Below are 16,084 nucleotides of genomic sequence, written 5' to 3'. Positions count from 1 at the left end.
TTATTTCTTTGAGCTTGGAAGGGTTGTTGCTGGGGTCTGTTCTGTTGTTGTTAGGAATTTTGATTGGTCAATTGATTTCTCTGATGCTGGAAATTTTGGTTTTTATTCTGGTAGAACTGATTTTGATTAACCTGGTTTCCCACATGCTTGGGTTGATTGCATTTTCTGGCAAAGTGACCAGGTTATTGACAGTTATAGAAATTGCATTTGATTTGTCAAACCCTATTCGTTCATTGGGTCTAGAGAAACTTGATCATCCTATCCGGTTATACAGTCTCTTGCTTCTCATAGCTAACATGGTGGCCTGCCATTTAATGTCCATATCTTCTAAGTCATCAGCATCAATCTACTCAAGGTCTTCTTGCACAATGCTTGTGTTGATTAGGTTTTTGGCAACGAAAGCATGATATGAGTCAGTGAACATAGAAAATAGAGCTTGATAGTCTGCTCCATGGCTTGCATTGCTTTGTGTGTAAGGAGGGAATCCACTTGCTGATGAGGTTGTGTCATCTTCTATCATTTACACATTGAACCTTGAATGACTTCCTCCACATACTGAGCTTGTTTCAGCTAGCTATTCAATGATTGATGATTACTGATTCTTGATAGAGAGGTTACCCATTGGTTCTACAAGAGCATTTATCACGGGAAAACTGGGCTTATCCTCTCTAATCATGTGATTCTCAATCATTTCATGTTCTGCAGCTTTGAGGAAAGCGATCACATCATCCAACTTAAAGTTGGGAAAGCTTGCCTTTTCCTTGATAAACTTGCTTGCTGTATACCATTCACCAGATAAAGATGACAAAAGCTTCTTATTTAGCTCAAAATTAGGGATTTGCAGGTCAGTTGTTCTTATATCATTCACAATCACCATGAACCTTTGCAAAACTGATTCTAATCGTTCGCCGTCTTTGAACTTGAATCTGTCTAGCTGTTGCTTCAGTCTATCCTTCTTAATGTCTCTCAGTTCTGTATGGCCCTCCAACATATCAACAAATACATCATACATATCCTTTGCAATTTTGTGATGGTTGACAGTTATCAATATTTCCCAAGACAGGCCTATCTTCAGCATAGATAGTGCTTTGTCATCTCTTTTCTTCATTTTCAGCTCTACAGTGGCACTGTTGTTTGCAGTAGTGGACGCAACATAGTTTCCCTCTGTAATATATGTCCGGAGTTCCAGGTCATTGTAGTTTACAGCGGCTTCGAAGAACACCTTCCATTTAATAAAGTTCTCTTGTCCAAGAAGTCTTGGAATCTTGTTCGTAGAAACTTCACGATCTTCCATTTTAGTAGATCTGAACTTTGATGTCCACAAACAGAGTAAAGCTTCAAGCTTTATCACAAACCTTCAGTCCCGTGGCCTTCAGTGAGCTTCCAAGGCTCTGATAACACTTGTCAGGATCGTGAGTCAGGTGAAACCTTAGAAAGGTTGACAAGAACACACAGACTCAAAAACCCAAAGTCCTATTGAATATCCCGGCGGAATTAGGATATCCAATGGATGGGAACGAAGGTGTGATATGATAACAATCGAAACAACAATAAATATTCAGTGCAAGAAAATACAAAGACAAAGATTTATTGTAGTAAATGCATCATTCAATGAAATAATAAATGGAATGTCTAGTTCGTGACGGCGGCGACGGTACTAGGAAACAAAAGGGAATATTCTTTTGGAATGTTTTCTTGTAATCCGTTTTTCGCATTGTTATCCGTACCCTAAATGGAAGCCTAGGACCCTATTTATAGACCCTGACATTCCTTCTAGAATCCCTGAATTAGCTTTAGACGAATCTAGATCTTGTGATGACATCATGTGATTCGTTGATGTTACGTTATGTATGTTAACTATGAGTTTTGAGAGTGAAATTGGGCAGAGTAACGAGGCTAGAGAGTGAATAATAGAACTGTTACAATAGAATAGATTACAGGGGTATATATAGGAAGATGACCTCATTCGTTAAGATAACCTTGTTGGTGTGTTCTTCGTGTTCTTCGCGTTTTCTGGGCTGGCGATGAAGGAGTCGAATCTGCCATTCGATCGAACGAGTTTCCCATTCGATCGAATAGGCCTATTCGATTAACTGATTCGATCGAATCAGTCTTCCCGCTCAAAAGTGTCAAATTCAAACGCCAGTTTTCCCGCCCATTCGATTGTCTTCATTCGATCGAATCAGATTGTATTCGATCGAACTGGTTTTCCCGCTCAAAGTGTCAAATTCAAATAGCTGATCGAACCAGTTCTTCATTCGATCGAATCAGATTGTATTCGATCGAACTGGTTTTCCCGCTCAAAGTGTCAAATTCAAATAGCTGATCGAACCAGTTCTTCATTCGATCGAATCAGATTGTATTCGATCGAACTGGTTTTCCCGCATGTTTTGTGGCCGTCGCTTGGCGAATAGTTTAGAATGTTTATGTTGTATGCTGTACACCTAGGTAGTGGTTCACGCTGAAAGTGATCCATTTGAAAGAGCATTTTCAAATGGATACTCATTCGATCGAATGAGTTTCTGATTCGATCGAATGAGTCTGCCATTCGAATGAGTCTGGAACGCCCGCTTACACGAAAACTTGCCCAAGCCATTTTTATCAGTCGGGAAGTCTTCTGAAAAAGTTTGGCAAAAATAAAATTTTTTCGACAAAATTTCCGGGAAATTTTCGGTTAATTTTCGGGTCAGTGATGAAGATTTTTCTGGACATCCTATACAAGTTGATTACTATCCAGAAAAAGTTTGGTGACAGTGAAATTTCACTGATATTTGCCGGCAAAGTCAGAACGTTTAAATGTTTAACGGTTAAAGCGGCAAATTAGGGCGATGAACAAAGCACAATCACCTGAAGGAATTATCGTCTACAAGTTTAATGGATAACCCCTTGTTCATTGAGCTTCTACAGTGGTGATTGTTATAAGAACACAGAAGAACAGAGAAAAGTGATTACTGATGAGTTATTGTGGGGTAGTCAGGAGCATCTGACTATTTATGGGCCAATCAGCGTCAAATAATTTATTTTCCGCATTCTGAAGATGTCATCAGTAGAGATTAAGGAGGATCAAGCAAAAGAGTCAAATGTTCCTCAATCATTTCCAAGTTCAACAATTCCTGCAGAAGCTGCTACTGTTGAAGAAGTCAACGAAGTACTGTCAAAAGCAACTTCTGCATCCTGTTGAAGAATGGTGATTCGCAATCACGAAGTTAATGATGTGTCTTTGTCTCCGATGATGAATCTGCATACAAACTAATCTGTTTAGGGGGAGTAGCTGTGGATCGGAAGCCTCATCAAAGATTGCCCAATACATTATTAAGTCAGCGGAAGACGATATGAGCTTACACGTCTATATATTGGGATACACGCCAACGTCTGAGGGGGAATTTCTATAGTTGGTTGCTTTTAAACAGATTGTTTTGTCTGAAGATGTCAGCAATGGAGAACACTTTGCATCATTAACCGAGAGTTCAGTCTAAGGGGGAATCTTGCTGCAATGATGGTATTCTTCAACGTGATTATCAAGATATAGCAGAAGATTTGACTGAAGATTGCAAGAGGTGTCTACAGCAATTCGCAAGCAACGTCCAAGGGGGAATATGTTGGTGCATGTTTTGTGGCCGTCGCTTGGCGAATAGTTTGAAATGTTTATGTTGTATGCTGTACACCTAGGTAGTGGTTCACGCTGAAAGTGATCCATTTGAAAGAGCATTTTCAAATGGATACTCATTCGATCGAATGAGTTTCTGATTCGATCGAATGAGTCTGCCATTCGATCGAATAGGACTCATTCGATCGAATGAGTCCTGACCGAATGGCAGCGGGTATAAATACCAGCTTTCAGGCGTGAACAGGTAAGGGTTTAAGGTTTTTGCATGCCCGGAGCCCAGGTGCTGTCCGGATGAGGGGGGAGGCCATGCTCGACCTCCCCCTGCCATAGATCGTGATTTCAGTGTTTAAACAAGCATGTAATCTTTCGTTTTTATCAATGAAATCGTTTGTTTCGTGTTTGTTTCTATCCGTCTTTGGTTATCAAACCTTCCGTCTCGAACGCGCTCGGATCGTCTCGGTCCCGGCTGAACCAACAAACCTTAACGAGTGAGTCATCCGCTACATTAAAGACTTAATGAATGAGACATTCATTCGTTATACATTACACATACCGAATAGCCCTTCATTCGTTATGTTCCATTCGTTAAACAGGGTTAACGAATGGGACTTACATTAATACGAATGTTACACATTCGTTACGGGGTAACGAATGTGCCTTACAATAAAGGCAAATGTGACTATTTACATTAAACACCCTATAAAATAAGACTATTACATTTACAGACAAAATAAAGATTGAGACGAACTAAACATGTATCAACAAACTCCCCTTCATCTTGAGCGCTTTATTCTTCAATGCTGGAACATCTTCGTCTTCCAATCCACACAACTATGAATCTTGTATGCATAAGAGACACGAACCACCTTCTGAAACTGCGTAGCAAGTTCGTAGTCGCTTATGTTATCAAATCTGATCTGACTAGTAAATAAAGCATCGTTGTCAGACTTAGATAAGTTAACAAGCCACGTCGGATCGATCACACGAATAGTCTTCGTGTTTGACCTGGAACCAAATACAATAACCGCTTCACCTGTATGATTGTCATAATACCAATAATAAAACGAGGTGAATAGACTTTAAGGGAATATCTTCATCAGAGCCCTCTTCATTGTCTTTGGTGGCTTTACTTGTAGAACCATCTTCCTCCAGCCAGTGCGTTGATCAATCTCATCAATATACTTGTGAGTAGGCACCTGCGGCTTGAAGAATTTGAAACCACAACAGGTTTCATGAAGTAGATGCTCGTAGAACCAACTAGCCCACTGATTTTTCCCAGATTAACAAGTGGTCGATTTGCTAGTGTCCTCACATCCCACCTCTGCATAGATAAAATATCGTGTGGGCGCTTGAAATAATAAATACCGTGTTCCCACTTTACGATATATACTTTAAGTTCAGAATCAAACGGCCACGCGACCAAATCACCTTTAACATCTTTGACAGACTTGTATTTCTTCATCTGGTATACCGATGCTCGAGCCTTGGCTAATTTTACTTCCTCTTGTTCATGATAACGAAAGGCCTCGATCATCTTGTTCATTTTCTTCATATCATGCTCAAACATACCTCCAAAGCACGTTTCCGATTTCTTTCTTTTGTATTAAGATGACTTGTTTCCGCAGCTTTATTCCATTTCTCCCTTCCTTATCTCAAACGACGTTCTGCTGATTCAAAATGTTCATTAGTGAAGAATGGAATACCTGAATCATTATTATTGTCAATGTAGAACTCAAGGTACTCCTCAGTAGTAACGTCCTCAACCTCCACTTCATCATAGTCAGGCACATTCCCACGAGGAATGCCCGTATTAGTGCTTTCTGCAAATTCCACATCCACATCAACATCCCAATTCCTCGACAACCTCTTCATTTAAATTCAGAAGAAAGGCTATTTGTTCTTTTGTTAACGAATGATCAACAAACTCGCCTTCTTCAATCTCATCCACGTTCACCATACTATAAATAATACCATTCATCCCAAAAATAGAATCATGTTAGCTGGTATAATTTCAATCGGTTTGGCTCTCGTATAATCCTTATATGGCACAATCTGCAAATTACTCTCTGACCCACCACCACAACCAGTCTCAGCCTGATTACCTGCCAACGTTGCAGAACTACCGCCCGGTTGCTGATCAACACCTCCTTCACCATCTTTATCCTCCTCATCGTTCTTCAATTTCTTCAACTCGTCATCCTTGCACGTGAGTTGAAGTATAATTTCGTCTTGCTTATCAATCCTTTCCCCCTGAGCAGCAACAAGGGCTTTAAGTTCCCTATTTTCACGTTGAATAAACTGTATATGTCTAAACATATTCAGCTGATCTACCCGCATTTGTTCTTGAAATGAACGATCTGCTTGAATTTTGGTTTGTTGCATATGAACCAAATTCAACAAATTAAACCACTGGGTATTGGGAGGAACTCATAAAAATATGGATGAAGCAGTTGCATCGGACCCTGAGGATGATTTAAAGTCATTAACGAATGCTCATGTCTTGGCAACGGTGTAAGAGTAGCTGGTGTAGCAGGAGTAGTTGGTTGAGGACTAGACATACGTGCCAGCACCGTCTGTAAAACATCTCCAAAATACGGATCAGATACTGAAGTAGACGTCAAAGTCATGGATGGAGGCACTGGAGAAATAGGCATCTGAATAGGAGTCGGAGATCGAGTAAAAACAGGAGTAGGAGAAATCGGAATATTCTGAGGCAATGGAGAAGTAGGAATAGGAGGTGAAATAGATACAGAAACTGGAACAGATACAGGTGGAGTAAAACGCTCAAACCGCTGATTGGGTATCTCAATACCCAAGCCACGTCTGACACGCTGCTTCTTTGGTTTCTCCCTTATTTACCATTGGTTCCTTTCACTTACGCTTACGTTAGCTCAGCCTGTGGTCCTGGACCACCATCATTTCCACCATTTCCACCATCACCACCTTCACGTTCAGAGTCGGAATCATAATGTGCCCATCGATCATTAGGTGGTGCAACATAGTCAATATTCGCAGGGTGACCAATCAAACGCTTAAACCTCGGTCTTTTTTCCAAACTCTGACCTCGGTATGATCTTAAATGTCTCATCGTCTCGTCATTCATGTGCTCAAGCTTCATAACATCATCTTGATCTTTAATCAAATCAGGCTGTAGATCATTGATCGTCATCTGCAGAAATCTCGGATACATGAGAAACTTGTGACGGCTCGTGAGATTTTCCTTCAAGTGATAATAAACCAATTCAGAGAAATTGAATGGATTATTCAACACCAAGGAAACAAGCACAGATTGTAGCATAACTCTACACTTTTCAAAACCACCTTTCCGTCCATCGAGACAATGTATCAATACATGAAGCAAATACTTGTATTGTTTACACAAGTTTGCATTGTTGTACATTGATTTCCCCAGATCACCATTATACTTCACCCTTCCAAATAATCCACGTATCAAACTCTGATTAAACTCGCATCTATCATCCCAACATTAATCACTACGCATTTATCTTGAATCACTGCCTCTATCTGATTGTCAGACTCGTTAAACTTAGCTGTATCCCAAAAGGCTCGTATAATATTCTGATAAACAACCGTACGAGTAGAGATGGCCTTGTAAAGTCTCGAACGTGTCAAGAAACTAATCAAGCTGCCAAATATCGGTGAGTCTTCAAACTTCGGCTCTAGATAAGCACATATATTGTGGCTCTTGTTCCATGATAATAATACTGGAGCTTGTTCAGGTTCAGCTTGAGGTGGTTGATCAGGGTTAACCTCGGGGTTTTGCTCGAGAACTGGGTTTTGAAGCATCTCGTCAGCCATTTCTGTTTAAACAAGAATGAAACACTTAGTGAACTGTTCACATACTGATTAACGAATGAGCATCTCATTCGTTATGAAGTAAACGAATGAGACATTCATTATACAATAATGTTTGACATTCGTTATTAATAACGAATCAAACTTATACATTAGTTCATTCGTGATTATAACGAATCTGATTTTCAATATATTAACGAATCATCTCTGATTCGTTATCTGATTCTTATTATATTAACGAATCAACTCAGATTTGTTATCTTTGTACGTTAAAAGCACGAAGCTCCCATTCGCTACTATAACGAATCCTATAGTTATTTCGTTAACAAGTTAAGGAATCAAACTATCATTCGTTATAACCATAGAGAATCTGACTTGATTAATTAGTTTGTCTAACATAAGTCACAATTACAATTAATTTTGACTTAATGAAGTCAAAACGACGATTCTTAAATTAGAAACCATTTATCTTCTAAAACATTTACCAATTAACTTCAACAATCATGATCGAAAACCTGTTTAGATTATTAAACAATGATCATCTGTCATAATGTTGATTCAATTACAGATTTGGTAGTTTGTTAACGGTTCGATTAATATGCGAATATAAAACTAATAAGTTAACTTCTAAACACCGATGAAATCCCCTAAATGTTATATTGTTGTGATCATCCATACTTGTATAACAATGAAAAGCTAACCAATTGTAATAACAAGCAGGTACGAGATTTAACAAAAATTTTACAATAATTCGTTTAGAGAGACAATGAAATAGGAACAGATGAATGAAAGGCCATTCGTCTGCCCTTGGGATTATAAATCTCAATTTTTTCACAAGTTTCGAGGTCGTTCATTCAATTTTGAACTAACGAATGGCCTCATTCGTTAACTTAATAAAACCTGATTCGTCAATATCTAGACGAATAAGATTTCCATTCGTTAAATTTTAACGAATCTTACATTAATTCCTCTTATTCGTTAACTTTTTAACGAATATAGGAGTCATTCGTTAAAATTTTAACGAATGATACTCTAAAAATCATTCCATTCGTTAAAAGTTTAAACGAATGTCTTCCATTCGTTATGCACAACGGAAGCGAATGTCAAGATAACGAATAAGAAACTTATTCGTTATGTTTAAATAACGAATGGCTTTACATTCTTTAAACCAATTAACGAACCACCAAAGATCCTTAACGAATGAGATAAAGATGCCATTAAGGATTTAAATAATATTAAAACCATGTAGGGTTTTAATGAATTAAATAATATAAAAACAAATTATGTTTTTAATGAATACATTAGATCACCGATCAAAGATCGATATGGTTTAAATAAAACGGATTTTTACGTTAAAAACATCAATTGAAATCAGCTGATAATACATTAAGCACGATTAACTTAAAATTTTGGGAGTTAAACCTTTTCTTTTGTTTTTGAATTTATTCGCAAGCTCGGTAAATCTAAAAATAAAGCAGAAATAAAACAGTAAAACTAAACTAATTAAGCAGTACATATTTTTGTGAGTCGAGCAGGGAATCATATTGACCAAAATTTCAGTCCATACCAGTTTTATTTTCAGCTTTTATTATGACAGGTGTTAAGTCGATTATTGGTATTGTTTATCCACTTAAATCTTCGAACAAATATTTCAGAACTTTCAGTGATATTATTAATTGGTTCAATTAGGCACAAATATCGGAAAGAATTAGGTCAAATCTTGATTAAAGCGTAATTTGATTTTCTCCAAATCACCCCAACTTGACTTAAACCTTAGAACCAATTTGATGAATAATGATTATATTTAAGCAATCATAGTCCGTAATCCCCACTACAAGATATACCCCCGTTATCAAGCAATACCCTAAGGTCCGTTCCCACGGATGAGTATGCACAATTTCATCTGTCGGTTTACAGACATTGTGTCCCTTGTGGCCCATTTTTAAATGGTAATTAGACGCGAGCAAGGGGACAATGTATGACTCACAGCGTGGTTTGATCAAGTCTGTAATTCATTTTGTACACGAAGTACTTTTTGCGATCAAATTTTGAGACTTAAGCAGTTACACTGCGGGTTCACTTTTACAAGCATTTTTAATATTCATCGAAATGAATACCAGATGTAAAACCGCATAAAGACCCAATGGAATCGGGAGCCTTAAAGCATCCCATCAATATAGGATTTAAGGCCATAAGACCATACATCGTTGAAGCGTTAACCACCAACTAGACCCTTTTGTTAAAATTGTTTTCAAATTGATTAGAAGGCTTGAGTATGACCGGATTATTACTTATCTGCCATCATTATCAAGACCTTTTGTAGAACTAATCTCCCTGAATATTTAGCAATTTATGTTTATATCACTTACTAATCTGTACTTGTTTGTCAAAAGACCTACAAATAATCAATGCAATTAAGCACACAGTCTTTTATTTCTTACTTTTTACTGGACTTAGAAGCAAATGATCAATGCCTATCATTTTCCCTTTTTGCTTCTAAACTCATTTTGAGGAGCATTTTTAATGTTTTTGAGGTTTTCAATATTTGAATATTTTTGGTGTTTTAATTTTCTCTTTACATACTGAAAAAGATAATATTTTTGGATTTTATATTTTCTCCCCCTAAAAACAACAAAAATTGAACTAAAAAAAGAAATAAAATGATTTAACCAAGCTTTTGAATATCTTTTAAAGTTTTTAAACCAGTTATACACAGAAAATATTGAAAACGTGTTTTATCAAACGCTTTGGTATAAAGGTCAGCCTTTTGAAAATCCGTGTGAATTTTATCAACCGAAATTAATTTCTTTTCAAAGCAATCACATATAAAGTGATAACTGATTTCAATGTGTTTGGTTTTCGAATGGTGAACCAGATTTTTGGTGATAGATATAGCGGCTGAATTGTCAATAAAAATAGGAGTAGTAAGAATCTTCAAACCGTAATCCCGCAAATGTTGCTGGATCCAGAGAACTTGTGAACGGCAACTCGAGGCCGCCACATACTCCGTTCCGGCTGTTGAAGTTGAGACCATCGTCTGCTTCTTACACTGCCAGGAAACAAGCCGGTTTCTTAAAAATTAACAACCCGCTGTTGTAGACTTGAAATTGATCTTGCATCCTCCATAGTCCGAATCAATAAAAGCGGTGAGATCAAACTTATCGTACTTGGGGTACCACAACCCGATGTCGGGATTTCCCCTCAGATAATGTAACATGCGCTTTACTGCTGCTAGATAAGTCACTCGGGGACTCGATTGGTACCTGGCACACAAACAAACAGCAAACATGATATCAGGTCGAGATGAAGTTAAATATATAAGTGATCTGATCATTGATTGATATATGGTTGGATCTACGGTATCCTCCAATTCATCCGGTGATAAATTGTGACTCTCGGGAAGAGGTATCGAAGGCATCTTTCCGTTTGATATCTTGAATTGGCTCAAGACATCGTTCACGTATTTATTCTGATGGATAGAGATCCCGGACTCAGACTGGTGAACTTGCAATCCTAAGAAAATGCTCATCTCTCCCATCGAACTCATCTCAAATTTGGTTTGCATCGTCTTCTCAAAATCTTTGCACAGGCTGTCGTTTGTCGAACCGAAAATAATGTCGTCCACATAGATTTGGACAAGGAGTAGATCATCATCCACATTCTTATAAAACAATGTACAATCCACAATTCCCCTCTTGAATCCGCTTTCTATCAAATGGTTAGCCAACGTGCTGTACCAGGCTCTCGGGGCCTGGTGTAAACCATAAAGAGCCTTGTTTAATAGATAAAAACGCTCTGGAAAGTCTGGATCCTCAAAACCGGGAGGCTGCTTCACGTATACTTCCTCAAGAATAGCTCCGTTTAAGAACGCCAATTTCACATCCATTTGATAAACCTTAAAATTTTTGTAGGCTGCATAGGCAAGAAAAATTCGTTTAGCCTCCAGTCGTGCCACAGGAGTGTATACGTCAGTGTAATCAATGCCTTCTTGTTGATTGTAACCAAGAACAACCAATCATGCCTTGTTTCTCACAATTAACCCAAGGTCTTCCTTTTTGCACTTAAAAACCCATTTTTTCGGAATAACCTTTCTCACACGGTCGGGTTTGTCAATTAACTCCCATACACCCAGTCTAATAAACTGTTGCAGCTCTTCCTGCATCGCTTCAACCCAAGACGGTTCCTTGAGTGCCATCGTGACACTTGTCGGTTCAATCTGTGATAGGAAGCAGGTGTATTGTGCAATACTAAGGATAACCGAAGAGTGCAAATCCGCATAAGCACATACTATCGAATCCTCAGTAGGAGATAAGTTACATTCAACCATATTATCACATATATTAGCTAATTGGTGCCTTGTACGAACCCCGTCGTTCACATCACCAATTATCTGTTCCTGCGGATGATTAGTGTGAATCCTTAAGGAAGGATTAGCAGGTACAGATACTTTGTCACCCAGATTGGTGACATTTTCCTCCGCTATGTCTAAAGAGACAGTTGGTGAGTCATCAACAATTAGAATCGGCTCGTTTGTTTCTGGAGCTTCATCTAATGGAACTGACGATGAATTAACAAAATCAACATCATCGAAAGACTCTGAAACATCGTTCGACGTCTTTGATACGTTAGGAGAGTCATCTACATCAACCGAAGAAGACCTTGGAATAGGAAGACTTTGTTCTTCCAGATATGATCTAATAAAATCTTCATGTACTTCTTCAACCATAGATGTAAACAAATTAAATAATCCGTCATAGTCGAACATCCAATCGGGACCCGTACCAGTTGGAGGAGTAGTATAACTTTGGAAATCAACGTGATACCATTATTCCACACAACCCGAAGGGATATTAAAGATTCGCTTCTTAGGAGAATTGTATCCCAAGAAGTAACCCTCAAATGCCTTTTCATCAAATTTCCCCGCATCTCTCTTCAAAACAGTACACGGACACCCGAAAGGTTCCAAATACTTTAAGTTCGGCTTAAGATTATTCAGAAGCTCGTAAATTCTCTTCTTGAACCTCTTTACAGTTAGTACGCGATTTAGTGTGTAACACGCTGCATTCACAGCTTCGTTCCAGAATTGAACGGGTAGCTTAGAATCAGCAAGCATCGTTCTCGTAGCTTCAATCAACGTACGATTCTTTCTTTCAGATTCATTATTTTGTTGAGGAACATAAGGCGCATTGAATTCCCGATGGATTCCCTTCTTGTAACACCTGTTAATTCTCGGTTTATGATTTAGAGCTTGTAGAGTATGTACATCTCTCAGGATTTATCCGACGTTTCTCGGAAACCTTCTTGTCATCTCGGTACGTTAAATCATTTAATTTTTCTTCCAAGTTTCCATATACTTCAATTTTGAGGGGCTAGGATGAAACTTTTTATATTATAACACAATACAGGAAAAAAAAACCCTAACCCCCTCTCTTTGTTGTACGATCGGCGCAACAACAGCCCCCCCCCTTCGATTTTCTTCTTTCCGGCCAAGGTTTAAGCATAAAAAATCAATTAAAGGTTAGTTCTTTGATTCCCCAAGTCTTTTACACCTTAATTGATCGTTATATCACGCGTATTGATCCTTAAATTACGTGTTGTAGGCTTACTGGGTGGCTGTCAATTCTAACCTTTTCGGGACTTTTTTGGTTGAGGCTTTTGCACCAATATCCTCCTAGGTATGTCTAGTATATCATACTTAAAAATCATGTTTATTGGTGTTCGTTAGATTGGTCAACTAGTTGTAGTTTGAATGTTAGTGTTCGGTTGACTAGAATTGTAGTTTGATGCGTTTGATGCGTTTAACGCGAGGGTTGAAGTGATTAACGACCAATTCAGCTTGGGGGAACTTGGTTTGATGTACGAGATGCTGAAAAATCATTTTTATAAGTTATGGGCTGAATTGGTTGTCGGTTACTCAAACGGGTCGGTACAACGCACAATTGCGTTTATTGAATAGTTGGTGCGTTGTACTTGCGAGTTACCGACCCATTTGACTCGTGTAGCGTCACGTGGACTTGTTGGCTGTGAATTTATCATATTGGGTCCACACGAGGCTAAGTTGGATGTTAATGGCCTAAACGACTCTTAAACGTGCGTGTTAGTGTCACCTAGTGCTTCCGGGGGTAAATTGAGAATTCTTTATTCCCGGAAGTATCTAAGGGTCGTTTTGGTAAATGTAAGGCCTCGGGGGCTGTTGAGATTGAGTTTGATGAGGTTGAGGTTTTAGGTAACTCGAACCATGTTAGAACATCACGTAGGAGAAACGAGTCATCTCGATGTCAATAGTAATGATTGTATGTAAACTGATAGGAGTTTGAGTTGTGGGGCTACGTACGGATTCTCTAGCTCGTGGTGAATACGTGTCTTGTGTCAGGTGAGTTCATGATGCCCCTTTTTACTCTTTTAAGATTTTGGGCTAGCATGCACACCTAAGTGATTTTGCTTGATGAATTGTTTAAAATTATTTTGATGGGCTTACTTGTATAGGGTAGGCCTTGAGATGATATTATCGTATGTATGTATGTATTATTGTATGGCCAATATTTGGCGATGTTAGTAGTCGTTATCGACTACGGATGTTTAGTATGCCTACTTCGTGTTTGCATACGTTGGATGAGATGTTACGTGTTTGGGTTGTACATGTGCTCGACCCTGATGTTACTACTTGGATGTTATATATATATATATATATATATATATATATATATATAGGGATGTACTTATAAAGATGTTTATATATGTGTGTGTGTGTGTGTGTGTGTGTGTGTGTGTGTGTGTATATGGATGATTATTTATTGATGATGATGGGCTAACTGATGTATCCCTTTTATATTTTAAAATCCTTGGAATGACTATTATGATTATTAATTATTAATGTTATTTATTAAAACTTGAATTCACTCAGCTCAAGCTGACTTTGTGTGCATGTTAGTGTGAGTTTCAGGTTAGGAAGAGGATGCCTTACCGCTTGGACGTGCACGAAGCTACTTGGACGGTGAAGGGCATACGTGGATGGAAGATTTAAATATTGAATTGGTTTTGGGCATAATTCCCGGGTTTTGGGAACTTATTTTATTAACTATGGTTTTCCGATGAATTATACTCTGAATTGGTTGATTTAAAGGAATGAATTGTTTTCAAGTTTAAGTATTTTTATAAGTATTATGGATGAATACCAACTGTGGGATTCCTGGGATTCGGGGTCTTACAAGTTGGTATCAGAGCCATGGTTCGAGGGATCCGAGCATCCCCGAATGCTTGGACTCGAACTGTAAGAGAAGAACTAGTATGCCCACCGCGAGTAGCTGCACGCCAAGAGGTAACTTTAAATTGTTTAGTCATTCCTTTGAATTTTAAAGTTTCCAGTATGTGATTAATTGTTTAAGTGTTAGATAAAAGGCTAATATGGTTAGGGGCAGGGGGTGATTAGGACAGGTGGGTAAAATAAACGACTAATTACACTTGATCAATGTCATTAGCAGTTTACCCTTACCTTACATGTTCTAAACCACTTGTACCTGACCGTGTTAAAATTCTGTTTTTGTAGCGATAAGTCATGGTTAACACTCGTGCAGCTAAGAGAGGCCGTCCTAGTGTTCGTGGTCGTGGTCGTGGTCGTAAGCCACTTGCCGAAGCCGAGAGTGAGATCCCTACTTCCCAGCAGGAAGAAAACCCGATTCATGAGGAGGGGGATAACCCCGCCTTAGATCCTGCTATGAGCGCGGCTATCGCGGATGAGTTTTACTAGCTGCTCCATAGCGCCATTCCCGAGATCGTTGCTGAGGCCGTTAAGGCCATGGAGGAGTCTTTGGTTGGAAAGGGTTCGGATAAGGAAAGGAAGGGTAAGGAGACGCAGGTCAAGGAGGAAGAGGTTTATGTACCGAGTGAGGATGAAGAGGAGGTTCGTGCTATTAGTGTATCTACTCGGGGTTGTTCATATGGGGATTTTAAGAAGTGTGATCCTCCTTCTTTTGATGGTACCAAGGATGCTTTGGCAGCACATCTGTGGGTGAGAGAGATGGAGGTCGTTCTGAGAGTTAGCGAGTGCAAGGGGGATGACATGGTGACCTATGCTACTACCTCGTTTCGTTTCGAGGCACTATGTAGGTGGGATAATCTGGCGCAGGCCATGGGTGATCGTTCGATTAGGAGGATGACGTGGGATGAATTGAATAAATTGGTCCTTGATCAGTTTTGTCCTCCACATGAATTGGATAAGATTGAAAAGGAATTCCTGACCTTGGAGGCGGGTAGTATGACGCATCGGGAGTATACCATGAAGTTTAATAAGATGGCTCGATTATGTCCCGATCTAGTTACTCCTGAAGCTAAGAGGATTAAGAAGTATGTGAAAGGTCTTCCGGTGGATATTCGTAGGGGTGTGGTGACCACCGATATGAGCTCTTTTCACTCGGTGGTTACCCTAGCAGGTACATTGTATGATCAGAGGGAGAATTACCGCCGGCCGAGACGAGGAAGACATGGAACTCAAATTCGTATGGTAAGCGGCCCGGGGGAAACAATTTTAATTCGTCCGAGAAGAGGGTAAAGCCTGAGCCTTCAGAATTTAAGAGGGATGCGGGGGTTGGAAATTGCAAGAAGTGTGGGAGACCACACAAGGGGGAATGTAAGAGTAGGTCTGGTTCTTGTTTCCGATGTGAT

Source organism: Bidens hawaiensis, unplaced genomic scaffold (genome assembly GCF_021521415.1).
Source record: "Bidens hawaiensis isolate Kalapana, Puna unplaced genomic scaffold, B.hawaiensis_p1.1 tig00005003_1, whole genome shotgun sequence".
Classification (NCBI taxonomy): domain Eukaryota; kingdom Viridiplantae; phylum Streptophyta; class Magnoliopsida; order Asterales; family Asteraceae; genus Bidens; species Bidens hawaiensis.
Note: the sequence above shows the minus strand (reverse complement) of the source record.